We start from the raw sequence: 27,144 nt of genomic DNA, 5'->3' as shown, positions 1-27,144 counted from the left end.
GTCTAAGATTACCCTGATTACTTAACTGGTATTAATTTTAAAACAAACTTAAAGAAAGTTGGACATACTGTATGTAACAAAGAACAGGCCATCCTTCCTTGATCCATCTTCCAGGAAGTAACCCACCTGTTATACCCTCACCACCAAAACCTTTAGTGTGCATTTCCTATAAACCAGGATATTTTCTTACAAAATCAAAAAATAATGAGTAGAGGGGCACCTGGGTGGTTCAGTGGGTTAAAGCCTCTGCCTTCAGCTCAGGTCATGATCGCAGGGTCCTGGGATCAAGCCCCACATCGTGCTCGATGCTCTGCAGGGAGCCTGCTTCCTCCCCCTTTCTCTGCCTGCCTCTCTGCCTACTTGTGATCTTTGCCAGTCAAACAAACAAACAAACAAATAAATAAATATTATTTATATTATAAATAAATAAATAAATAAATAAAAATGAGTAGACCCATGATACCAATAAGACCACACTACTACCATCTGATCCACAAATTTACTAGTTAAATTTTGCCAATTATTCCAATAGAATACTTAGGGGAAAAAAGGATCCATGTTTCCTTAGTCTAGAACAGTTCCACAGTCTTGTCTTAGGCTACCCCACGGCCTTGACACTTCTGAGGAGTGCAGGCCAGTTACTTGGTTTGTCTGATGTTTCTTTGTGATCAGCTGCAAGTTATGCATCTTTGGCAGGAATACCATAGAAGTGATGGATGTACTTACTGTTCACTTCGATCTCTTCATTAGGGTGGTGTCTATCAGGTTTCTCCACTGTAAAGTTACTCCTTTCCTCTTTATGATGGATAGGTATTTTCCAAGAAGACCCTTTGAATTACGTGATTTTCATCCCTCAAATTCCCAAGTTATTCATTTATTTAACTGTAGCAGTATAAGGTCATGGAATGTCATTTTATTTAAAGTCATAATCCACAACAATCATTATTTGTTGTGATACTGAAATTGTTCCCAATTTGGCCAATGGGAGTCATCTCAAGCTGGTTTCTGTTTCCAGTGGACCTGCCCCCACCTGCCTCATTCCTTGAGCACTTCCTTGCTTTCTGGTATAACAACATGTTCCAGGCTTATCTTGTACGGTTTTCTGCAGCTCTGAAATTAGCCATTTATCTGAATAGCCCACATTTACATCTTTATTTCTATACGTTTATTTCTATATCAATCTATAACTACTGAAAACCATGTGCGGCAGTCATGAAAATGTGCCTCTCGGATCTCTGACTGCAGGAAGTGTAATTGACTGACAGTCCCAGCTGCTGTGCTCTGAAATCCATCACTGTTTCAGCCAAGGCTATGCTTCCCACCAGCTGCTTCTTGCCGGAGCACAGCAGATACTAAGGCAGGCCTATTGCTGAGAGATGTGGGACTCCTCTGATGGCAACTCTGGCTTGAGGACTCCTTGTTGGCTTTGCGGTAATTCTCTTATAACTTGGGCAGCTGAGACTTTTCCAATTCAACCTCCCTTTCCTCCCACCTTTTGCAAAGGAGATTAGGACTGTACTGCAGTCTGATGGCACTCCCAGCCTCTTGCAGCTCCCTTTCCATTTTCCCACCCAAGGGTTTTTCCCAATTAATCTCTTTCATGTCTAATTCCGTCTTGGCATCAGCTTTTTAGAAAACCTGAACCAACATACCACGAGTTCACGAAGATACCCACAATCCCACTCCAACACTATAGGGTTCATTTTCATTTTCTTCCTTTCTCTATTTGTACTTTCCTTTCTGACAGAAACCTGGCTTCCACTATCCTTAATGTACTTACTTATAGGAATAATATATAATAATATATATTATAATATAATAATAGTATAGTTTTACTTATAGGAAAACCTTTACTATATACACACATATACTCACTCACTCACTCATACATTTTGTGACTTCCATGATTTGATCCTAACAGTAGCGCTCACTTAAAGAGAATGCATAACCTGATAAAACAGAACCTGGGTTACATGGATAAGTATTTCAAGACTGGGCACAGAGAGTAATTCCATAACTTACACACTTGTGCTCATGCCTACACACCCCTTCTCATCCTCCATCTGACTGGGATAATAGATAACTCAATGGCTTGGGCTCAAAGAGCTTCATCTAGCTGTTTGAGCTCAACAGCTTCCACTTAGAAAACATCTACATTTTATCAGCCACTGAAGTGTCCATGGAGATTGCGAAAGCAGAATATTTTCCTCAAGGCAAACATAGACATGGACACATTCAGAATAATGTAAGCCTAAAAAGAAATGCCTCTAACTATAGTCCAGTTGAGGCAAAAGAGAGGGTTGAAAGATAATTAACAGCTTAATTCATTCACAGAATTCACAGCGTCTGGATCAGAATTTCATCTCTCATATGTGCACATGCATCCCCAACACATACACTTTCCATACAATGTCTCTACAATAACTTCAAGGCCCTGTAGTCAAATTTCATAAACTAAGCACAACATGCACCCCATGGCTATTTACTATGAGAACGTGGACATGACAAGACATCAGGCATGTAGCCTGGCCCTCTGTCACCCATGACCCTCAAAGACTCCAATGTCTTAAAGCCAGAAAACTGCCTTCACATCCTTTTCACATTGGCTGTACCTCTGCCATAAAGACAGGCTTCCTCACAAGTGCGGGGATGGAGATCCCCAGCTGACAGGGTTCCAATATTGATTTCTACCATACCAGATGGCTCATCTCACTCTTCCTCCGCTATACAGGGATGTTCTACTGTGGGGCTGAACCAGAGAAGTCACAGGGTACTGATGTCTTTCTTCGCAAAAAGGTAAGAGAAAAGCAAGGAGAGAAAGGTCACCAAAGGATTTGATAAGAAGGTAGAAAGCAGCAAGAACTAGAAAGCTATTTTCTTTAGAATATTAGGTCTACCTATACTCAAATGGTTGGCTCTCCACTCTAAAAGAAAGAGCAGAAGTGGGGAAAATGATTAACAGCTAACAGCTAACACACCCAAAAGCTAGGCTCCCTTTAGATCTTCTTTACAAGTTCACACTAAGACCTCTAATATCCACGCCCTTTGAGGCAGGAACCCGACAATTCCAGGCTTGAGACAGACTTGGTTTTTATAGGCTGACAAAATAGGCTATAAGGGGCAGAGAGTGAAATTCTATATGAGAGGCATCTATAGACAATGGGCAATGAACAGGTCTCTTTCATCATGTTACTGGTTTTTAGCTAGGCCTCAAACCAGGAAAAAGTCTTAGGGAGCAACAGGTAGCTTCCAGAACCCAGTATCGTGATGACTCAGAGGGTAACACATTGCCCCTCCCACCTAGTGTCTTTATCCTCCAATCTCCACTGACTGAGGTCCCATGAATCCAGAACAATAACGCCCCCCCCCATTTTTTTTCTTAAAACACATTCAAGAGGCACTTCCCACACAACCAAGTGTCATATGCAGACAGGAGATTGTTTTAGAAGCATCAGTAATTAGCAACATCTGAGGTGGCACACACCATCCTTTATAGATTTACTGAATCTCTCTCCTACCATACACATTCCCTATTTTTTCACTCCCCCTTTGAAATAATGTAATTCTAAAAATAACTAAGATGGATTTTTAAAAAATCTTTTAACCTTTAAAGGCTCCTTTTTTTTTTTCCCCCATTTAGTAAGTCCTTTCACCAGGATGACCACCAAAGGATCTGAACAGTGGCTAGAGACTTTCCCAGAATTCATGACACAAACTGAAAACAAAGAAGATTCAAATGTCTTGATGTCCCTAAAAAGGCTTAGTCAGAGACTAGGGTGAAATAAGGGAGAAAAGCAATGGTTACCAAGGGCTGCATTAAGGCACCTGGAGTTTTTGGAGAGGACATCCTTGCTCCTGACGCTTAGACCCACCAACTCAGCTGTAGTTATGTGGAAGACAAGACACAGCGTGACCCTCAGAGAAGCATGAACCCAGAGAGTCAGACTCAAGAACGGGCAAGTACGGAATGAGACTGATCTGAACATTAGAAGCAACAAAACAAAAACAAAGAAATCCCATTCTTTTGAACAAAACTCTCCAGTAGGTTTCAGTTCACATTTAATGATCATTCAGAAGATGTACAGGTTCTAAACACAACTGTTCTGTCAATGAGAGCATTTTCTAGAGACTGGAGTTGAGATAGGAAAGTCAAGAACTCTTGGAACTACAACTCTGTCTTCTCTTTTTAATTTAATGAATCCTAATCATTCTTCCTCAGCAGGAGGGGAATATGCAGGGGAAGAATGAAGAATGATGGAGACTGACTTCAATTTGAAGAGCTTTAAAGGATACACCATTGGAATGAAACCAAAGGAGACCCATAAACTAGCTGACTGGCAGAAATGAAGAAAGGAAGAAAAAAGGAAGAAAGGAGGGAGGGAGAGAAGGAGGGAAGGAAGGAGAAAGGGAAGATGGAGGGGTGAGAAAAAGAAAAAAAATTCAATGAATAAATGACTGCTTTGTTGACAGATAAATCCTTGAATCCCCACAGCACACATCTATCAAAACTTCATTACTGATAACAGGCTTACTCCTGGGCACTGACAAAAGCATCTCTAGCTTCAGAGGCCATGTCCCACTGAGCAACCAACAGTAATCTTGAGTTTAGGAAGGAAAGAAATAAAAGCAAAGATATCTCGAGACCAGGGTTTCACAAGTGGGTGATGAAGAGAAGTCACTTCATATTCAACCTGTCCAGAATAGCTCATTTTCTACTCCGAGGTGTCTCTGAGCCATATCCTACCCATTACCTTCTTCCACTCACGCCCCATGTGAGGTCACACCTACTCTTGATCTCCTGAAAGAACAACTAACAGGGAGGAAAATAAGATGGAAATATACTTGGAAGCAGCAGAATTAAACATCTAACCTGCTATATAACTCTGACTACTGGAGAGAATAGTGCTGAAAAATATGGGTCAAAGTGAAAAGGAGGGGGAAGAAGTGTAACATCAAATAGTTATATAAAATAGTTATGCTTACTAAATAGACAATTTTATTCTGCCCCCGGGATTTCTGCAGTGCTGTAATCTTATTGCCACCTCTTACACGACAGTTTCATTTATTCAGCAATATCATAGATACAGCTTTCTAAGACAAGGATATCTGTGGTATTACGCACTATTATGCCAGCTCCTCTGAGTCTCACTGCACTTACCAGTCATATCTGAGATAGTCAGGACAATGAGGAACACTGGATGAAGCAGAAGGGCCATATTAAATACAAGTGGCAATAAAATGATGTCCACCTTCAAATACCTGAGATTTTCCCCAATCTCCAACCCTCAAAATAAGATAGAAGAGAAATAGTGAAAAAAAAAAAAAATGTCTGTTTCACAGACAGAAACTGCATGGACTTTTCTGAATCTCCCTTATACTCCAGGACAGAACGTAGAGTATGTACCCACAGTGACACTCCGTCTTTTAGACAAACATGCTTCTTTCCCAGGACACAAACAGATCCTTCACAAAACAACTAAGCAATTAAACACTGGATCCAGCTTGCAGAAAGTAAACTTTCTAACAAATAGGTACTCCCAACCCAGCTGAAGTTGGTCCCCTCAATGCTAACTATGCCATGCGGTCATGTCTCCGACTACTCACAGGACATGTGAGTTCACATGATTCATCGCCATGTAAGACTCAGCATTTCAAAAATAAAACTCTCTTCCCCAGATTAAGTGTTTCTAAAACCTACTAAATCGGCTCATTCTCCTAAGGTCTCTAACTCTAACTGTAGGGCCATCATCCACCCAGGCCTGATGTCTAATATTTCCACATAAAATTCGTTGTCAAAACTTTAACTCAAATTTCCAATGTTTCTCTCATCAATGCTTTCTTTTCTTTTTCCCGGTTGTGGCTCTCACTGCCTCTCACCTGACTACTTACAACAGCCTCCCCCTCCCTGGTTTCCTTGCAATGCCCACGGATTCTAAACACAGTCAGTCAAGGCCCCTTAAAGCACTGGCCTTGAGAGCGATCCTCATTGTCAAACCCACCACAATCAGAGAACTTTTCCAATATGGAGACAATACTAAGTTATATACGGAAATGATGATGGAGGGGAAAGAGAGGAGAAGAGGGTGGAAAGGGAAGGGGGGTTTTGTGGGGGGAGGGAGAGAAGGGAGAAGGAGGAGAGGGTTAGGGTTAGGAGAAAGAAAATGGTTAGAGGGAAGGAGGGAAGAATGACCTTTTAAAGAACTATTCTACGTGCTTTACATATTTATTAAATCCAATTAATGGCTACAAAATCCTGAGGAATTAGGAACGCTTATCATCCCTATTTTACAGATGAGAAACGTGAGGCACTGAAAGTTTCTAAAGGTCACGAGTGATAGTTAGAACCAAGAAAAGCTATGCAGAGACTTGGCATTTCAGTGATAAAAAAGATCTTGCTAATCACCTAACGCAAGCCCCATGCTGTAAACATCAGATGACAGAACAATTTCTTTGATTTTCACTCAAAAGGTAATTTCAGATATAATGGCCATCTATATTGTGAGTTTACTACAGGACAGGCATTTAACACATTAACCTGCTCCTGCCTGCAACGCACACAGCAGTATGTACAAACAGTAAATGATTCAGACTTACCACAAGCAATCCTGTTTCTATGTGTCAGAGCCACGATTAGAAGCCCAGTTTTTTATTCCAATTTCAGTTTTCCTTTGGCTAAGCAGTACCACAAATTATAGGGTAACAGACTATTAAAGGTATTCTGCGAAAGAGCCTCATCTGCATCTCTAAACCTAGTCCATTAATCTCCTCTCAATTTTCTGCTCAATCTCAGCCCATTTCACTACCAAGCAAGCACCCTGCACTCTCCTGCTCTCTATACTGTTGGCTGTGCTGCTCCTTTGGCACTCATCTTGTACTGCTGTATCTTATCTCCTTTTGTATATATATCTTATCTAAGTGCCAAACACCTAGTAGGCACTCAATAAATATTTATTGGCTAGCTGACTGATTTCATTCGAGTTCCCAAGGGGTTCTGTGGGCGTTGGATGAAAACAAAGTAATAACTGAGTCATGGAATTTTTCAGCAAAAAATGCCCAAAGAGATAAACCAAGCCAATAACCTCCATATACAGATGCAGACAGACCCAGAGAGAAACTGAACATGTTTAAATGGGTAGTCTAAAGAAACACAGAGAGTGACACCATTACAACAGGCATCTAAGATCCTCCAGATTCTCAGCCTCTTTTCCTTTATGGTACTGCTGTCCTTTAAAAATTCTATGTCACATAGGGAGCACCTGGATGGCTTAGTTGGCTGAGCATCTGACTCTTGATTTTGGCTCAGGTCATGATCTCAGGGTGCTGAGATTGAGCTCTACGTTGGGCTCCAGGCTGGGTGTGGAGCCGGCTTAAGATGAAATTGTATTTTAATATAAGAGTAACACAGTAAAACAAATGAATACGATAAAAAAGAAATGTTAAGAATAAACGTTGATCAATTCTCCTTCATCCGACAAGAGAGAAATTACACAGAGCATTTATAGTTACTCTTCAACAATGAAAGCTGCTTAATGTTTCCCATTTGCTCCAGCCCTCTGTGGCCATAGACGGCAATGATGAGCTTGTTTCCTAAGGAAATCTTGGCACAGAGCAGTGATTCAGGGCAGAGGATCTCAGTTCTTACCCCAGCTCTCCGGCAGTTTAAAACTTGTGAAGGAGCTAAGCCTGTACCAGTTTCTGTATCTATAAAATAAGGGAGTAGATCTAAATGCTCTATAAAATAGATTAGAATATGTAAGCTCGAACATAATTTAAAAATGAACTAGCAGTTACTGATCAATAGTCATATATATTTGATAATAGCTTCTTCTTTCTGCCAGTATTTTTATATAGCACTAGCTGATAATATTCAAGGCAAAGTAGATTATGTATGGTTTCAGTAAGTATACAAACACTAAGGTATATTTATATACATTTCTGGTTGTGGTTTGTAGAATATTGTGGCAGCAGGCACAATTTCTTCCAATACTTCTACTAGGGACTATAAGAGCCCTATCCTTTCTGTGCACACCAAAAAATGGTGGAAAAGGGTGGGAGGCCAGGATGCTTGACATATTTATTTATTCTTGACAAATATTTACTTATTCTTGACAGGTACTTACTCTATTCAACTGTTTAATGTCTACTATTTCTTTAAGATATAATGCACTACCCATGGGGCACCTGGGTGGCTCAGTGGGTTAAGCCGCTGCCTTCGGCTCGGGTCATGAACTCAGGGTCCTGGGATCGAGTCCCGCATCGGGCTCTCTGCTCAGCGGGGAGCCTGCTTCCCTCTCTCTCTCTCTCTCTCTGCCTGCCTCTCTGTTTACTTGTGAACTCTCTCTGTCAAATAAATAAAATCTTTTAAAAAAAAAAAGGTATAATGCATTACCCAAATATTCTGGAGTATTAAAAAAGAGGACAGAGGGATGAGTGAAAAAAAAGTATATATGTATACAGTATATTTTCTACCAAGGAAACTAAAGACCAATTTTGGATTCTTCACTGGCTGGTCCTTATACTTTGGCTAAGTATTGTTTCCAGTGGCAAGAAACTGCCTTTACTCACTAGTAGAAATGTGTTCAAAGAACCGGTTTAAGAGTAAAACCAACATTTAACAGGAATTTATTAGATTCCTTGAATCTCTGAGGCTCACTAGGTAGAGTAGGAGGTTTACTTCTGATCTTAACCACTGAACATAGTGAAGAAAAAAAAAATCAAAGACTCACCTTTACATTTACAGTTTGCCAACTACTATTTTGGCCCGTCAAGCTTACCCTTTAGTAATATAAGTAGCAGCAGCATGTCAATAAAACGATTATGAGCTGTTTCTTAAGTAGTCCTTATGAGACTATAAGATTACTGCACAGTAAATATTAACGAGAGAGGCAGACTTCATTATAGACTATAAGGAAATATCAGAAATACTTCATTCATTATAATCAGAGAGTTTAGAGCTGAAAGGGTCTTGACGTTCTACTCCAATTCTCTCATCTTACTGATTGTAATGTCTCTGAATCTCAGATTAGCAAACTATTTAGTGACTGACCTGGATTAGAACTCAGATCTCAAGTCATAAAACAAGCACCTTTCCACCATGATGACCTGCCTCCAGTTCCATATAAAGACTGGGAAAATTATTGCTACACCCAACTCAGATGGATCTCAAAGGCATTATGCTAAATGAAAAAGGTCAACCTCAATGGATCACACACTCTAAGATTCCATTTATACAATGTTTTGAGATGATGAAATGATAGAGATGGAAAATGGATTAATGGTTGTCATGGATGTTGGGAGGGGAAAGGTGTGGTAGTAGCACAAGGGACACCCCTCTGATGACTGAATAGTTTTCTGTCTTGATAATGATGGTGGGCACAGGAATCTATACATGTGATAAATCTACACATGAGATACACGTGCTGACACACACACTGCACCAATGCCACATTCCTGACTTTGAAATTTTACTATAATTATATTGTTACAACTATGGGGGGGGGGGAACTGGCTAGAAGGTACATGAGATGGACCACTGTACACTTTTGCAACTTCTGTGACTCTACAATGACTTCAAAATAAAAGTTCAAAAAGAGAAAGTCAATAGAACTTGAGCTTACTAAAAAGAAAACAAAAGCACCAAAGATTCTAAACTCTATTCTCAATCAGAATAATCCTCATCCAGAATAATCCTTAAGATTAAAGTCAACAAAACTCGCTCTTATTCCTCTGCTCAAAACTCCACAGTGGCTCCTATCTCATTCAGGGTAAAAGCCAAATACTTGGAGTGGCTTACAAGAATCTCTCGGGTCAGCTATCCCCCTTTCTGGCCTTACTGACCTCATCTCTCACTGCCCCCATCTTGGCTTCCCCTGCTCCGGCCACAAGGCATTCTTTTTATCTGGGCACACTTGCACTACAAGACCTTTGTCCCCCCTGTTCTCTTTGCTTTGAAACCACTTGTTCCTTCACTTCATTCAGGTCTTTGTGCCTGTCCCCTTATCAGTGGGGCCTGAGTACCTACTGACAATGTGTCTCCTTCTAACCCTGGAATACCTCTCCTCTATCCTTCCTTAGCTTTATTTTCTCTACAGCATTTGACCATCTACATAGTTCTACATATTTTGTTTATTTGTTTGCCACCACTGGAATATAAATTTCCACCTAAAAGACAGATTTCTCTCTACAGCATTCATTACTTTATGCTCAGTGCCAACAGTACCTGGTACATCGTGCAATAAAGAATTAACCTGCTGAAGAGACCAGAAAGGGAAAAGAAAAAGGAAAAACAAACAAACAAACAAAACATAAACCAAAGTAGAAAAGTAAAACAAACACGTTATATTCGTGTGGCCTAAGGACAAGGTGCATTTATTATTACATATAAATGAAGCTGCATTTCATTCAGATTTGCAATCATGAGACCAATTCTGACTTTAATTAGAACAAACCTGACAAAAGACATTTACCTTTTAAGTCCCATTTTTCGGTGCTATCATACCAAGGGGCCTAAAGTGAAGAACCTCTAGGGTCCCAGACAAAGCTAAAATTCTCAATGGGTCCATGTGAGGCAGAGAACATCTGCATTTCAGTTATAGGCCAGGTAAGTCTGGAAAGGAGCTACGGAAGGTATCTGAGCACTGGTTCTCTCAAAGACCCTGTAGGTGGCAAAAACTGTAGTATTCACTGGGAGTAAAAGAAAGCGAGACACATGACCTAATGTTGTAAGCGCCACGAACCTTATGGTAAGTGCAGAGTGCTGATGAAGCACAGACACAGACGTCCGGTCAGGGTCTTGTTGGGGCAGGGTTCCTAAGGTAAAGCCTCTCTATGATGTGAAATGCTGACAGTTGAGTAGGAGCTATCTAGAAGCAAAGTATGTTCCAGACAGAGAGAGCAGAATGACTTCAAGAACAGTGAGTTTAAGCTGTTTTTGGTTTTTACAGAAATGATGGATGAGAGCCAGGGAATGTTAAATATAAACATGGAGAGGTAAGCAAGGGCCTGATCATGGGTTTGTATTAATCCTAATGGCTGTGGATGATTAATGAAGACTTTTAAGCAGTAGAATAACTATCAGATTTGTGTATCAGGAAGCCAATTGCAGCAATAATGTGGAAAAAGGATCAGCAAGGAGTTAGGACCAGTAAGGAGATGGCACAAACCGGGCAATGAGGAGAAAAAGGCTAGAATGAACATGATAGAGACCAGCAGATAATCAGGTATGGAGAATGAGAGGGGAGAGAGAAAGATGACACTAGATTGGTGGAACAGAAGACTGACTGAATGGTGGCACTATCAACCAAGATGTGGGATCATTCGAGAGAAGGAATAGCTTTCTACAGGGGAGAACATGAGCTCAGTTTTAGCCATATTGCACTCTGGTATCTCAGAAGTGAGGTGCAGGCAGTATCTGGATATGCTGGTGGGGAGAGCCTGAAAGAAAGAGTTGGGTTAGAGACCTAGGTCTGGAAATCAGCAACATCTACCTGAAAACCGAAGCAATGCGATAAATGAGATTACCCATGGAGACTGAGGTGGGGTAAGAAGACGGACAAGACGGAAGCCTGGGAAGCACAAATATTTAAGGAGCACTCAAAAGCAGACTGAAGAGAAGTGAGCAGAACTGTAGAAGGAAATCCTGTCAAGTATGCCATACTAAAAGAAAAGAGAAAAAGACTTTTAAAAAGATGGTGGTAAGTTTTACCTAGTACAGAGATCAAATACAAGCAAGGATTGAGAAGTGTCCTTAAGGGAAGCACTGGTCTCTTAGGTAAGCACAAATTCAATGATGTGGAGGGGTCAAAGCAGATGGTAAAGGAACGAAGAGCAAATGGAGACAGAATTAAAACTTCTTTTAACTCTTTTAATTAATTTGGCTGTGGAGAGAAGGCAAGAAGAAGAAAAGTAGCTACAATAAAGAGAGAAGACTGGAGAGTAATTTTCAGAAGTTAGTTAAAAAGGAAAGGGATAACTTATGGCACAAAATCCCCTGGAGCCCAAAGGAGAGAATTTAGAGCAGGTATGTAGAAAAATGAATTTGGAAAGAAAGAGGCTGAAATCTTCCATGGAGAAAGGAAGGCAGGAGATAAGAAAAGGAAGCAGGGGAAAGGCAAGTGTGGAGCTGCGAGACGGTGTTTTCTAGATACGCCTGTATTTTTTCCAGAAAGCAGGAGATGAGGCTGTCTGCTGAGAAAGAGGGGAGAGAAGGAGAGTAGGGGGCTTAACTGAATATGGCTGTGAAAATCTGAAATAGCTTTTGTGGTGAAGTAACTCGAAAAGAGCACTTAGTGGGAATCAAGCAGCAGCGGTGTGGAGGAAGACCTTGAGACGGGACAGATGCAGAAAGGCTGATGGAGAAGGCTACTGAACTCACTGAGGTCTGAACCGTGGACTACATGGAGTGGAACGACAGCAAAAGGAACAGTGAAGAAGCCATGAGGGAATTTGTTAGCAAATCAACAAATCCACCACCCCTTCCTAATTAAACTGTTTCTCCCAAGTTCTCCAGAGTCACGAAAGCAGGATCAAACATCCTCAGTTATTTTGGCTCCTGGTGGGAACTAAAGCTGTGGATGGCTTTTCCCTGCCTTGCCCCTGACTTTTAGGCATTCCAGTCCAAAATGACTGCTCTGTTTCTGGAATGATGGCACATAATCCAATTTACCGACCCATTAAATCTCAATGACCATGCCTATTTAAAGCACATCTGGAACTATACTCTGTATGAACAGTGATCAATTCTGACAGCTGTCTGATCAACCTGGACAACTCTTCAAAATGATCTTATAGTCTAGAATCTTGGTTTCTATCCAAGCTCACTATGTCACAGGCTGGTATGAAAAGGAATAAAGTCAGTCAGTGAAGACTTACAAAAGTGGGGTCTACTCCATTGCCCAGGGTGCCTTTGAATAAGCTACACAGGTGATTGCAGGGCACACGAGTTTGAAAGCCACCACTTTAAATCAGTATTAGTATTAAACATACTAGCTTTGAGATGAGAAAAGGATGCACAAATAGTAATGGAAAGCAAGTGTGTGGTAAGTTAGGAGAGATAAGCAAAGAAAAATATAGTTGATAATCATCACCATTCAGGGGATAGGTGAAGCTCTGCATTAATAAAATACTGAAGGGAAGCCATTCACAGAGAAAAAAATACCAGGATCAAGATTGACCCTTTGAGAATATGAGGGCAAAGGACTTAATTATATCTCTTAAATACATACATATCAAAGGCATGGTATGTCACTTAGAGCATATCCATTTTCCTGCTTCTCATTTCACCTCTGAAGTTCACTTCTAAAGGCTGATAATCAACGTTTTCAATAGCTGTATGGCATCTTTTCTCTGAAGAAATACGCAATATACTACTGCTCTGAGCCACATTTACCTAACCTACTTCTAATCTTGATCTTCCTAAATTAACCAAATGGAGAGAAATCACCTCCGATTCTTTATAGACAGGAGTAAAGAGGTCTGGTAACTTAAAAAGGGCAATGGGCAAGAGTAAGTAAACTCCAGAGATAATCAAGAAAGCCAGCCCACGTGTGGATGTCCTTAGAGGGACACACTAATGTAATCACCAGTACTGTCTCTCTTTCAATGGAATTCCCGCCTGACGCTGATCTGGGTGCAAGCTAATTTCCCCCACGGTGAATACTGCTGTTGAGATGCAGAACTTTCCACCATCTGTTACGCAGAATTAGCATAATGACAGATTATCTAATCCCTTACACTTAATTGATACAAATGGCACTCTTACAACACCAGTTCAGTCATATCCTCATTCATGTGGTCTTATCCCCGCCCTATAAAAACTGGTCCTCCCACCCTGCTGGTGATGGATCTGGTCTGGAGTTTACCCCCAATCTTGCTAAAAGTCCAGGTGCTTTACCATGAGACACTTTCCTAAAATATTTTATTCAGGAGTGGGAATACAGCTGTTACACCAGATGCATCTGAAAAGGGGCATACTGAACAAAAAGAAAATCTGTCTCCAGGAGACTGGCAAAATCACTGTGTGGGGCAGTGCCTCCTTGAATTAGATTGGGTTGAAAATTTCGAAAGGAAGACGAAAGTTTAGGTCAGAACTGATCTGGGGATAGTGACAAAGGGAGAAAAGCAAAAAGAAAGAAATCGGAAAATTAAATGAGTAGCAATACAATACTAACAGGAAAGACTCTGCTGTTTTACAGATTCAGGTGTTCTAGACAGACCCAGGGTAGCATTTAACAAAAAATGGGAATCAGACACATAGAAAATCAAGGACATGTTCATAGGACCAAATAACTAGAAGAGCACCATCACTAACAAGTTGCAGGGACAGCTGCCTGTGGCACCAAACAGAGGAAGTGAACTGTTCTATCACCAGTGACCAGTAGAGACGGTTCAATTAGAAGGAAGTGAAAAGCCATCAGAAAGTATTGCAAATAATTTCCAAAACCAGCATTTCCTCAGAAAGTGAGCTTCCAGGGTCAAGAGAAAATACTACAAGAAATGGACCTGCACCTAAAGGAAAACCAGGTTTCCGGCGGGGGTTGGGGGTGGGGATGTGGGAAGATGTTCTTGTTCATTTTGAATATATAACTCTTTGGATATAAGTGAAATCATCAAGTATTTATTTAAAACATGTATTAACCTAGAGGTATTGTTTGAAACACCACATTTCAGGAACAGCTGTTCTCAAGCTACACTCTCTGCAAGTGTATGCAACACACAATGTACACCACCATCACAGCCACTTTTCTTTTCTGTTAAAGATTTTATTTATTTATTTATTTTGATAGAGAGAGCGAGAGAACACAAGCAGGCAGAGCGACAGGCAGAGGGAGAAGCAGACTCCCCACCAAGTGGGGAGCCCGATGCAGGGCTTGATCCCAGGACGCTAGGACCATGACCCGAGCCGAAGGCAGATGCCCAACGGACTGAGCCACCCAGGCGCCCCATCACAGCCATTTTCTAAGATTGTTTTCTTTCAACTTCTTCCGAAATTTTTACACATTAACTGTTTTGAAATCTATATATAATGTTGCTATCAGAAATAGTTTCCTTACGTCACAAGTATCCATTTTCCTAACATTTGGATGGCTGGTTTTATCACTTGTTCTGTAAGTATCTATTCATTCCTCCATAGTTTGAGTCCTGAGAACTGGGGTTGCAGACTCATAGTTTGTTTTTCATTGAAGTTTTACTGGAACATAGCTATGTCCATTTGTTTGCATATTGTCTATGGCTGTTAAAGGCAGAGCCAAACAGTTGTAATAAGACCATATGGCTTTCAAAGCCAAAACATTTACTATCTGGTCCTTTACCAAAAAGGTTTGTCCACTCCTGCCTCTGAGTACTGCTTTTTTTTTTTTTTTTTCCAATTTATTTATTTTCAGAAAAACAGTATTCATTATTTTTTCACCACACCCAGTGCTCCATGCAAGCCGTGCCCTCTATAATACCCACCACCTGGTACCCCAACCTCCTTGAGTACTGCTTTTTAAGGAGAACTTTAATAGGTCACTTCCTAGAGCACTTGGCTGGTTTGGTCATAAAGCATGCAACTCTTCTTACCTCAGAGTTGTGAGTTCAAGCCCCACAGAGAGACTGCTTAAAATAAATATATAAATAAATAGTCACTTCCTATGACTCCCAACACTTGCAGTCAAGCAGACATACTCACCAGAATAAGTGTTACATTGTGCAAAAAAAAAAATCTGGCTCATTTTTAATGATTCCACAATGTGATCTTCATGTAGCACTGACAGATTCTAGAAAGTTCACTGATGTGTTCAAAATAAACTAACTGGAGTGCCTGGGTGGCATAGTCGGTTGAGCAGATGACTCTTGGTTTTGGCTTAGGTTGTGATCTCAGTGTTGTGAGATCAAGTCCTGTGTCAGACTCCACACTCAGTCCAAAGTCTGTTATGTCTCTGTCTCCCTCTGCCCATCACCACCCACCAAGTCACTAGGCACATGTTCACTCACACACTCCAATAAAATCAGTCTTAAAAATAAATTTTAAAAATTGGGGCACCTGGGCAGCTAAGTGGGTTAGAGCCTCTGTCTTTGGCTCAGGTCATGATCCCTGGGTCCTGGGATGGAGCCCTGCATCCGTCTCTGCTCTGCAGGGAGCCTGCTTACCCCCTCTCTCTGCCTGCATCTCTGCCTACTTGTGATCTCTGTCTGTCAAATAAATAAATAAAATCTTTAAAAAACTAATAATAACAAATTAAAGAAATAAACTGAGGAAGCACTCAGTAATATGAGAGCATCTGTGAAAACTCAAGGTAGGAAGACTTCCTCTCTTCTGAGCACTGGTGGGCAGGGGGGCCTGCACCTGGTATTTACGTAGGGTTATTACCTCTAGCCACAAGACTCCAGAGTACATAAATGAGCCCCTCTCTTCCGAGAACACGCACAACGCTACTATTAAGAGTAAGGAAAGCCACCAACACTGTCATTTCTGCGATGGCAGCAGGCAGGCAGTACAGAGAAAAGTCACATGGAAAACTGGACTTGCTGTAGATGAATGTTACCTCATGAAGTTGTTGTAAGCAACAAAAGACTTTACTTAGGTTCTGCCTGGCAAATAGTAAGCCCTGTATGTTTCTGATCACTCTTCTTGGTTTTCACTATACTGACACTGGCTTAGTTGCATCACTCCTCCTGGACTCAGCCCCTTGTTCGTAACATGAGAGAGGTGGACTAGACAGTCTTAAACATGTTTTCCTACTATAGAATCTATTTTACTAGAAGGAAAAAAAAAATGTTCTATGTGCAGCCATGAAGATACACGTTCTCAATGCAAGCATTTTTCAGGAACTAGCTGAAAAGGTGAGCCTGACTTCACAAGACCTGTCCAGGAGATGAAGCTATCAGAGCAGACTCCTTCTTCAAATCCAGCGAGCCTGGGAAGAGGTCACCCTGAGCTGATAAAGACATCGAGCTCACCCCTTCGGCAGCAGCGTATGGCCTGGGAGAGCAGCCATCCATCCGCAGCGCTCTCAATCACACACGCCACTGCGGAGGCGAGATTCACGGCTCCAGCGGCAACAGGCCAGTGTTATCCAATATGCATGAAATCAAAGTTTTCATCATTTCCAGTGGTCAAAGGCCAGTGAGTGATAAATCCCAGAATACAAGGATTAATGAAGGAGTCATTAAAACCCGGCATTAAATCACTCCTGTAGCCAATGCTGAGAGTGATGTCTGTAATACATTACAAGGCTGATTAGAAAAAAACAAGTTCCAATTTAGAAATGAATTACCTGATTTCTTAAAAAATTGACTGGATGGCTATCACAGCAATTTTGTTATTACAGGAGAAAGAGAGAGTGGTAACATACAAGTTATGTCATGGGTAGGAAATGATCATCTCAAAATCGCAGGGAACAGAATCTGGGAATAAATAACTTCCTAAAGAGAGTAAGATGGAAAAGGGAGTCCTGACACCGACCAGATTTTACTTCTTTTTAAATTCTGAGTGTGTGTGTGTGAGAGTGTGTGTGTGTGTGTGTGTGTGTGTGCGCGCGCGCGCGAGTGCGCCAGCACCTATGTGTATTGAAGGGAAGGCACTGTTAACACTTTATGCCCAGGAAACAAATTTAATCTAGAAAGAATAACGACATTCTGATTACAGTCTGAGAGAGGACATGAGCTGATACCAATGGACTATCTTCTCATACACAATGAGCACTGTCTTATTGTTGAACATAATCTGTCAATGTGAAAAAAGCCCTCAACATATACTCTAAAGATAAAATATGGTGAAAAACAGGGGACTGGCTCAGGTGGGCGAGGCTCTGACCTACTTTAGTTTCCACAAGTTTCTGACTAGGAGAAACAGAGCCTCCAGAGGCTTCTGCTTTCTTGTTAAGGGTTCTGTCCTAGGGCAGCGCACTAGTTAGAAAAAACAAATGCCACCAAGTAGATGCTCGAGTGGAGAGAATCCTTTATAGGCAAGGACTTTCAACTGCACCCTCTCAATACACAAAGATCATCAGTATAGGCAAGGTCATGGAAAATACTTCCAATTCAAACAATCCAAACCAAAACAGGAATACTTCTTGTTCTCTACTCTCCCCTTCTCTGCTAAGCTACTGTGAGACAAGACTGATACCCCTCCCTGAAAACAAGTCTTGAAGGATTCTCTGAGACCAGGTAACATAATGCAAATTCTTATGTGTTATAATCGGATAATATTCAAAATATTTAACATATGGCACTGGCTAGAGTTTGTCATACCTGTATATATCAGCTGAACATAAGCCTTATTTGTAAAAATAGGTATGCTAGAAAAAAGCCAGGATCATAAATGTGGCTGTATCTAGAAGGGTATCAGGATAATATAGCAAATCATTTGAGGGTAGTAGTATAGATTAAAGGCTGCCAAATAATTATGCCTCAGTCATCAAAACATGCATCATTAATTTCAGATGCATCAATCTATACCCCAAAAACGAAAACAATGAACTCTAGGGCTTCTTAAATATTTAACTATTGACTTGAATCTTTAATAAACCCCATAAATGGCAATTATTGAGTCTAACAAATAGATTATACTTGAATTTGTTTATTCCCCACAAGTATTTAAAAGATACAGTTTGGGTTAGTTAGCAACACCGCCACCAACAACAAAGATACTAACAATACCTTCCACTGGCAAAGACTTCCTCTTAAGGAGAAAATTAAGAACAACAACAAAACAAACAGTTGTCAACTAGACGAAATCTATGAATTAGATAATTACAGAGAGAGGTAAAGGAATATTAGAGGTCTAAATTCGAAGCTCTTGGGGCACCTGGGTGGCTCAGTGGGTTAAGCACCTGTCTTTGGTTCAGGTTATGATCCTAGGGTCTGGGATCCCTGGGATCCCTGCTCAGCAGGGAGTCTGCTTCTCCCTTTCCTGCTCCCCATGCTTGTGCCTGTGTGCTCTGTCAAATAAAAAAATAAAAAAATAAAAAAATAAAAAAAAAATTTGAAGCTCTTTCCAATGTTGCGCCTTGTTATTTTAGGTAAACAATTTAACTCGAAGTCATGTCAGTGGTGAATGGCAGTGAGGCCACTAAGTCAACCGGCAGTGATAACTAAGAGTTAACTACTTGGAATAAAGTCTGATTCTGCAAATCCACAGACTTCCAACTAAATCTAGGTTTTATGATCAAAGTCCTGGGGAGGAAGGTCTACACAAAAGAAAAAATCCCTGGCTAGCTCTTTCACAGTCAACACGGAGAGCCCTAGGCATTTCTCAGGGCAACCGGCCTAAGTGCCACAAGACCAGGGGCAAGAGAAAGCCCTGCCATGAGAACAGAAAGTGGGAGCTGGGACACCCCGCTGCCATACTAAGGCTGGCCCCCACCACGCACACACAGCCGGCAACACAAACACAGCCGGCGTTAGGGGGAGGCAATAAGAAGCGCTGTGCCTTGAGGCGGGACATGGGCAACTTCTCCTGGGGCTCTGAGTGTTGAGCCCGCAAAACAAGGAGTACTGATGCTGTTGACAATGCATCTGCCAACGACCTGGTCAGCACCAAGCCCCTGGTGAAGAATGGCATCATGCTCACAGATGGCACACCTCCCCACGCCTTGCAGATGGTGGCAGGAGTCCCACCATGCACTGCCCCTGGGCCGCAAGAAGGAAGCCTAGCCGACTCTGGAGGAGGAAGAGATTTTAAACAAAAAACAATCAAGGAAAACTAAGAAATATGATGAAAGGAAGAAGAATGCTAGAATTAGCAGTCTTCTGGAGGGGCAGTTCCAGCAAGCTTCATGCGCACATCGCTTCAAGACCAGGCCAGTGTGGCTAACTAAGCAGGTGCTACGAGCTGGAGGGCAAGGAGCTCGAGTTCTATCTGAGGACAATCAAAGCCCGGAAAGGCAAATGAACCTTCTTCCCTTCTATCTTCTTCTATCTTCAGTCACTAATAAAGGTGTTTTTTGTTCTGGGGAGGAAACAAAATCCCAAAATCCGTAGCTGGACTTTCTGGAAAGCCAACAGAAAAATGACAGGCTTCATTCACTGCTAAGACTTCTCTAACCCCACAACACACCCCTAGCTGAAGTTCTCTTTCTTAAGCATCTGAGAAGAGGTTTAAAGAACTTTAGATTACTAAAAAGAGATACTAAGAGATTAAAGAATATTAGCAACGCTGTTTGTTTCTTTCTCCTTGAAAAAAGGCCAGATAAGGGCCTTAGGAAAAGAGGGTGGGTGAATGACTTACCAAGGTCATGCTACATGCTGGAGGCAGAGCTAGAAATAACCATTACCCTCTTAGCCCCTTCACTGCTCTACCACTCTGTCCTTATTCTAAATGAGCTGGTATGACAGAAGTTAGTGGAGGTAAAAGGCTATGTTCTGGGATCAAAACTGATCTGAGAAAAAATACATTTATAAAGTTTGTTTTATTCTTCCTATTACCTGTATCTATACTTATCTGAGGACAGAGAAGAATGTCGGTTTTGGAACTCCTGTTTTCTCTAGACTTCTTTTCATAGTGCTTATTAATATTGGCTGCACATTAGAATCACCATTCAAAATATCAATGCCAGGCCCTATGCCAAACCAATAAACCCAGAATCTCTAGGGTAAAGAACAGTATTTTGAAAAGAACAAATTGGGGGGGGCGGGTGAGCAGAGCCTGGGTGGCTCAGTCCACCTTCAGCGCAGTCCAGATCCTGGGATGGAACCCTGCCTCAGGCTCCTTGGCTCAGCAGGAGTCTACTTCAAACCCCTCCCTCTCCCACCCTACCCATGCTTGCCCTCCTCCCCTGCTTGTTCTCTCAAATAAATAAAATCTAATTAAAAAAAGAGAAGGAACAAATAAGGGGTACCTAGATTTTCAATATGGGGCACCACTGGTTTTTTTTAACAGCCCCAGGTGATTCTGTCATATAATTTTGAAGAAAAGTACCCAGACAGAAAAATTCAACTAATGAATTCTCTTTTTCCAAATTTCAAGAGCCCAAGAGTAACCTAACATAACTTAAGGCCCCCAGAATTATAAATTTATTAAAGAACCTGGCACTCCCCAAAGAACAAGAATCTAAGAATTGTGGGTAAGCAAAGGCCAACTTCTGGAAGTGGTTCAGGAATAGCAAATTCGTTTCTATTGGTTCAATTTAGGCCACAGTGAGACAAGTGAGAGGTTGCGAGAGCCATCAGAGAGAAGATTCTTCAATTAGCAATAATCGCGCCTCGGATAAACCTCATTGGCTACGATACTGATTCTTCAGAGTCATCATCTTTGTCTCTTCAGAATGGAACTGCCAGTTGCCATGAGGCATTTTCTAGGCAGCTGTGATGAGCTCCCTCCAACATTAGGCATCACTTGAGGGGGGAGTGCTCCGCCTCTCAGGGGAATAAGGGACAAATAAGCAAACTCGTGGCCATTATGACAAAACCAGGCCTACGTACCAAGTTTATTATTAGCCTGACATTAAACACCACTTAAAAACAAAACAAAACCACCCGCCCACACAAACACACACCCCACGACAGAAAATTACATAATGGCATCTGGAATGATCTGCTCTGACAGTGAAAGTAGAGCCAGCCAAATCACAGAGGTCTAGTAAAGACCAAAATGGGCATGAGGTAGCCCTGGAAAGTCATTTTCAAGTCCTCTATAGTTTAGGCAGATGTTGAGACACATAAACAATGCTTTGTTAGGGGAAGAAGTCCAAAATAATACTCTAGGTTCTAGAAGATTGTCACACAGCTCTGAGAAATACCAAGTCATTATTAAGCAGAGGAGTAACTCTATGTTCGTTTAGCAAACCCAATCATTCTAGAGAAGTTAGAAGAAAATTATCTTGGCACAGGTTGCTTCTTAGGGTGGAAGCTCAAGAGAAGTTTTGTTATATGGGTCAGAAAGAAAAAAAGCGCCCAGTAAAGAATTCTACTACCTGTCCTGTTACAGTTTACAGTCTACAACCCAGTCGGCGGGCACCACAGAAACAGGAGAGCGAGGTTCTTATTCCCCAGAAGCCATTGGCAACTGGACCAAGCTCAACGTCAGTGTGGCTATGGTTTAGAATATGTAACTGCTTTAGACTTAACTGCTTTCAGAATCTCTGCAAGTAAAAGCTCAAGAATTGAGTCTCCACTTAAAGAACTAAGTCAAAACCAAACTGTCTTCTGGTGGTCAACATTTTTCTCTAAGAATTAGAAGACGAAGTACTTTTTCATGAACTGATTCGTAGCTCTAATATAATCAACAAATGAGCCCCACAAAAAGGCTAAGGATTTTGAAATTCCTTCTTCTCTCCTACTCTTTGGGGAGGGCAGGGTTATTCCTGTTCCTGGCTTTGAAACACAGTAAACCACTACAGGACCTTTGTGGTCAACCCTCACTCAATGGTCTGATCTCTCCATAGACACAGGCTGTGCTAAGTGGCAAGTGAAGGAACAGTTTCAGAGGGAGTTTTCTGAGAAAGTGGTGACAAGAATAAATGCTCTGTATAACTGCTTATTAAAGAAAAAAAGTGATTTTGCAATCAATGCCAACATGATTGGGGGCAGGGGCTGGCAAAGAAGAGATGGTCTAACAATGATCTAACAAGAATTCCCCTTGCTGTTGACCTAATATGTGATGGTTTATACATCACAATTTTAACATAATAGAAACTTACATTAAAGCAAAAGTCTGCTGAGTCACAGTGGATATGTTAAGCAGACATATCAGAAATCTAGAAGGCTCCATGTAAAACCCACACTGGGAACTTGATAGAAGACAGTCCCAAGGGACTCCTGGGTGGCTCAGTGGGTTAAAGCCTCTGCCTTTGGCTCAGGTCATGATCCCAGGGCACTGGGATCAAGCCCCGCATAGGGCTCTCTTTGAAGCAGGGAGCCTGCTTCCCTTCCTCTCTCTGTCTGCCTCTCTGCCTACTTGTGTCTCTGTCAAATAAATAAATAAAATCTTAAAAAAAAAAAAAAGAAGACAGTCCCAAGTTTCCTTTACCTGTTAGGAAGTGCATGCTGTTATTAAACATCTCCAAATTCTATCACACACATTGACTTCAAAGTTCCTCTCTCCAAGTTCTACCTGTTATAAACACATTTTTACTGTTGGCACAAAAATTCACATCACAACAGAGGGCATCACAACAGAGAGGGTGATTCAGTAAGTTCCACAAAATACAACTTCCAGTAGAGCTCTTCATGTGCGCAGGCACAGAATAGCACTTTCTAAAACACTAAACGTTAGGAGCCCTCTGCCTTTTCAACCACTTCAGATATGGAGATAGGCAGGTCACTAGCCACAGCACTGGATCCAGACAGGGCGCTTCCTAGCACACCTCTCGATTTGAAAGATTTTTTTTTTTAAAGTAGGTTCCATGCTTACTGTGAAGCCCATTGTGGAGCTTGAACACAGGATCCTGAGATCAAGACGTGAGCAGAGATCAAGAGTCCGACACTTAACCGAGTGAGCCATCCAAATGCCCCAAGATGTTTTCAGTAATTACTTTTAATAAGGGATAAATTGTATGTGCATTAAACTTCTTGAAACATGAATACCACTTGTACCAGTATGCAAGTACTTATCAATCATTACTGTATTAACATAGTATACTTTTAAGATTTAGAGGAGGGATGCCTGGATGGCTCAGTTGGTTCGGTGTCTGCCTTCGGCTCAGGTCATGATCCTGGGGTCCTGGGATGAAGCCCTGCATGGGGTTCTCTGCTCAATGGGGAGCCTGCTTCTCCATCTCCCTTTGCCTGCCACTCTGCCTACCTGTGCTCTCTCTGTTAGATAAATAAATAAAATCTTAAAAAAAAAAAAAAAACAGATTTAGAGGAAAAACAGATGTAAGTTAGCCATCAAGGTAATTTTTTTTTTTAAGTTGGGTGTTCATCCTTTCTTTCTTTCTTTCTTTCTTTTTTTTTAAGATTTTATTTATTTATTTGACAGAGAGAGATCACAAGTAGGCAGAGAGGCAGGCAGGCAGAGAGAGAGAGGAGGGAGCGGGCTCTCTGCTCCGAGCAGAGAGCCCGATGCGGGGCTCGACCCCAGGACCCTGAGATCATGACCTGAGCTGAAGGCAGAGGCTTAATCCACTGACCCACCCAGGCACCCTTCATCATGGTAATTTTTAAGAAGGTGAGAGAAGAGATAAATCCAACTGAAGGGCCTGGCATGGAACAATAAAGATGGACTACTAAAGGGGCACATGGGTGGCTCAGTTGGGTGAGTGTCTGACTCTGAATTTCAGATCATGTCATGATCTTGGGGTCCTGGGGTTGGCCCCACATCAAGCTCCATGCTCTATGGGGAATCTGCTTGTCTCCCTTTCCCTCTGCCCCTCCGCCACCTCTCTTTCTATTATAAATAAATAAATCTTTTAAAAAAATGGACTATTACAAAATCTAAGCCATAATCCAATGAGGAATTTTGTTTTGTTTTTTAATTAACCTGTGGGCAACTACTATGTACCAGGCATTTCTTATATTTTATTTAAGCTAATACTTAGAACATTCTGTGAGGTAGCAGTTTACCACTGGATTAGCATAGCCAGGAAGAGTGTGAAGACTAAGAAGAGGATGAAATGTAAAAACATTCAATAAAAAGTCCTTAAAATTAAAAAAAAAAAAAAAAAAAAAGTTTGAGTGGGGGAAAAAAAAAGCCAGAAGTGTGTGAAAGAGGATAAAGAAAAGAAAGAACAAGGGAAGGCTGACTGACTTAGTCAGTGGAGCATGCGATTCTTGATCTAGGGGTCATGAGTTCAAGCCCCATGCTGGGTACAAAGATTATTCAAATAAATAATAAATGAACTTTAAAAAGAGAGAGAGAGAAAGGACAGAAGTCACTAAATATGACATTACATCAATGGTGCCCAGTTGAGTTCAGAGGCTTGGAGCTGATGTTAGAACTTGACTATTAGGTCTTAGTAAATATGCTGAACATTTAAATGCCTTAGTACATTTAATTCTTACAACCACTCAATGAGGTGTGAGATTATTATATCTAAATTACATACGAAAAAACTAAGGCTCAAGATTGCACAGCTGTTTGGGAGCAGGGCTACAGTTTTACTTCACATCTGTTCATCTGTTCATCTCTAAGCCAACAACAACTTGCCTTAGACTTCATGTCAACACTAGGCCAAGAAGTCAATTTTCCTGTTCCCAGATTCAAATCTCAAGAAATAACCAGCACTCAAAAGTAATACCCCCCACATAAAAGCTATTACACTAGCATGATTAAACAATGGATAATTTCCCTTTATTTCCTAAATTTTTGAAAACATTACAGTTTTTTGTGGTTTTATTTATATATTTTTATGATGTTCAGTTAGCCAACATATAGTACATCATTAGTTTTTGATGTGGTGTTCAATGAGTCATTAGTTGCATATATAATTTTTTATTACTTAGGAAAAAAAAATCAATTCACTCAGCATGAACTGGAGCAAATCCCCTGTAAGGCAGCATCACGACTGGGAGATAGCAGAATCTACAAAAACTCCATTCCTATTTACCTTATCACTTTGTACTATGCTGGCCATGAGAACTGTAAAGAGAAAGGTGCAGAGAAATGGCATATAAAAGACACAGAATTTTTGCTTATTGGTAACCATGTCAAATGTGCCGTCTCCTTATCACACCAATTGCATTATCCAAAAGAATAAAGAAAGAATGCTTGAGGGAGGTCAGAATGGCAGACTGAGAACTTATGTCCACATGACATCCTTTATAAGGTCCCACTGAAATGACAGAAAAGACAGATATGGACAAGAATAGAGCCCTAATGGTGCTACAAAACAAGAAAGTATGTTACCAGCATATCAGAAAGTCTGCACAAATTCTGAAAGACAGAAAGCAGATGGGATCTGATTGGTCGAGTATTGGCAGTGCCTCAAGGGCCTTTATTGACAAAATACAAAGCACCACAGCGAGGAGGCTTTGGGAACATCATTTAAGCAATTAATCAGAACCCACATTCAAAAGAGCTAGATGAGCCAACCTCTTTCCTGCCCCTATGATTCCCCACAAAATTATTAAGAGCAGAGTGTTCTGACCCTTGGCAAATATCCAAGAAATAATCTCCCAGCAAGCATAGGCATTTCTTCTATCACATACGATTTGTGTTCCTGAACAGTTCACATTCTATAAAACCACCTGAAACCCCCAAAACAAACAGGGCTTGAGAAGAATAACTGAATTATGTGTAGACTACTTAAACTCTATGGAACTTTCTACCCCAAGTGCTAGCAAAAACAACCTTAATAAAAACAGGGGTACAGTTAAACTTCTACTGGCAGAGAAGCCGTAAATCATAGGGCTCCCATGCTTTCTCTTCCTTCTAGGGGGGCTTAGTTTCTACTAGAGACAATTTTAATCAAAATATAAAATCCAACTCCGGCTGTAGTCTTCTTCATTAATCCACTGTTTAAATACTGGAGAAAGTGTCTTCACAGCTTTTTCAACTACCCTAGCAGGGTGCTACTGAGGTTAACCAAGCAGAAAGCAGAAGGACACTTAGGTAGTCATGACTTACACTAAAGGAAGTCGCTGTGGTAGATTTCTCAACTTCACATTCTGAGATTTTTCTAAGTCTCTCTATTGCGAAAGCTCTCCCTTTAATTGGGAGAAGGCTTACTTATCGATTCAATATTTTAAAGTATCTGGGAATATCGCTTCTAAACCAACATGACTTCAACATTATGTCGGTGAGATTCCCCAGATTACCAAGGTCATGTATTGGACATTTCATGATTATAGAACGGAGTGTAGGTGATTTAATCAGGGAAGGACCTTAGAGGGAGGCTCTGTAGGGAACACAGAGGCACAGCATTTTAGACCACGTCAGATAATCACATCACATCCCCTTCTCACTCCACCCCAATGACAGTGACAGTTTTAGTGGGGTCTGAAATTTGCCTTCTTCCTCCGTGTTTCAGGCACCCCACAAAGAAGGCTGCCCTGATACTCTCTGCTCATCTATGCCCTGTCATGACAGAGACATCTTGGGGAGGCAGGCATACACAACCGCATAGGAACACCATCCACCCCCAACCTGGTCCTTCTTTCATGTATATAAATCAAGGTTCCCCAAATATCTGAGGATTTATGAAAGAAAAGAAACAAAATAAACAGAACATGGGGGATAATTGAGTGGAAGAGGGTTTTTAAATTTTAAATACTATTTCTCAGACA

General features: G+C 41.2%; 1 protein-coding gene and 2 pseudogenes across 1 annotated transcript in view; 1 reads left to right on the top strand and 2 right to left on the bottom strand.

The window, feature by feature from the left end:
* Nucleotides 1-27,144, bottom strand: part of SND1 (staphylococcal nuclease and tudor domain containing 1) — a 415,583-nt gene that overhangs the window by 194,926 nt on the left and 193,513 nt on the right. The gene's annotated exons all lie outside the window — the stretch shown is intronic.
* On the top strand, nt 10,946-19,873 carry LOC122905275 (annotated as a pseudogene).
* Nucleotides 21,059-21,227, bottom strand: LOC122905687 (annotated as a pseudogene).

Source organism: Neovison vison, chromosome 4 (assembly GCF_020171115.1).
Source record: "Neovison vison isolate M4711 chromosome 4, ASM_NN_V1, whole genome shotgun sequence".
NCBI classification, from domain to species: domain Eukaryota; kingdom Metazoa; phylum Chordata; class Mammalia; order Carnivora; family Mustelidae; genus Neogale; species Neogale vison.
The sequence above is the reverse complement of the archived record's forward strand: the minus strand, read 5'-3'. Positions and strand labels throughout refer to the sequence as shown.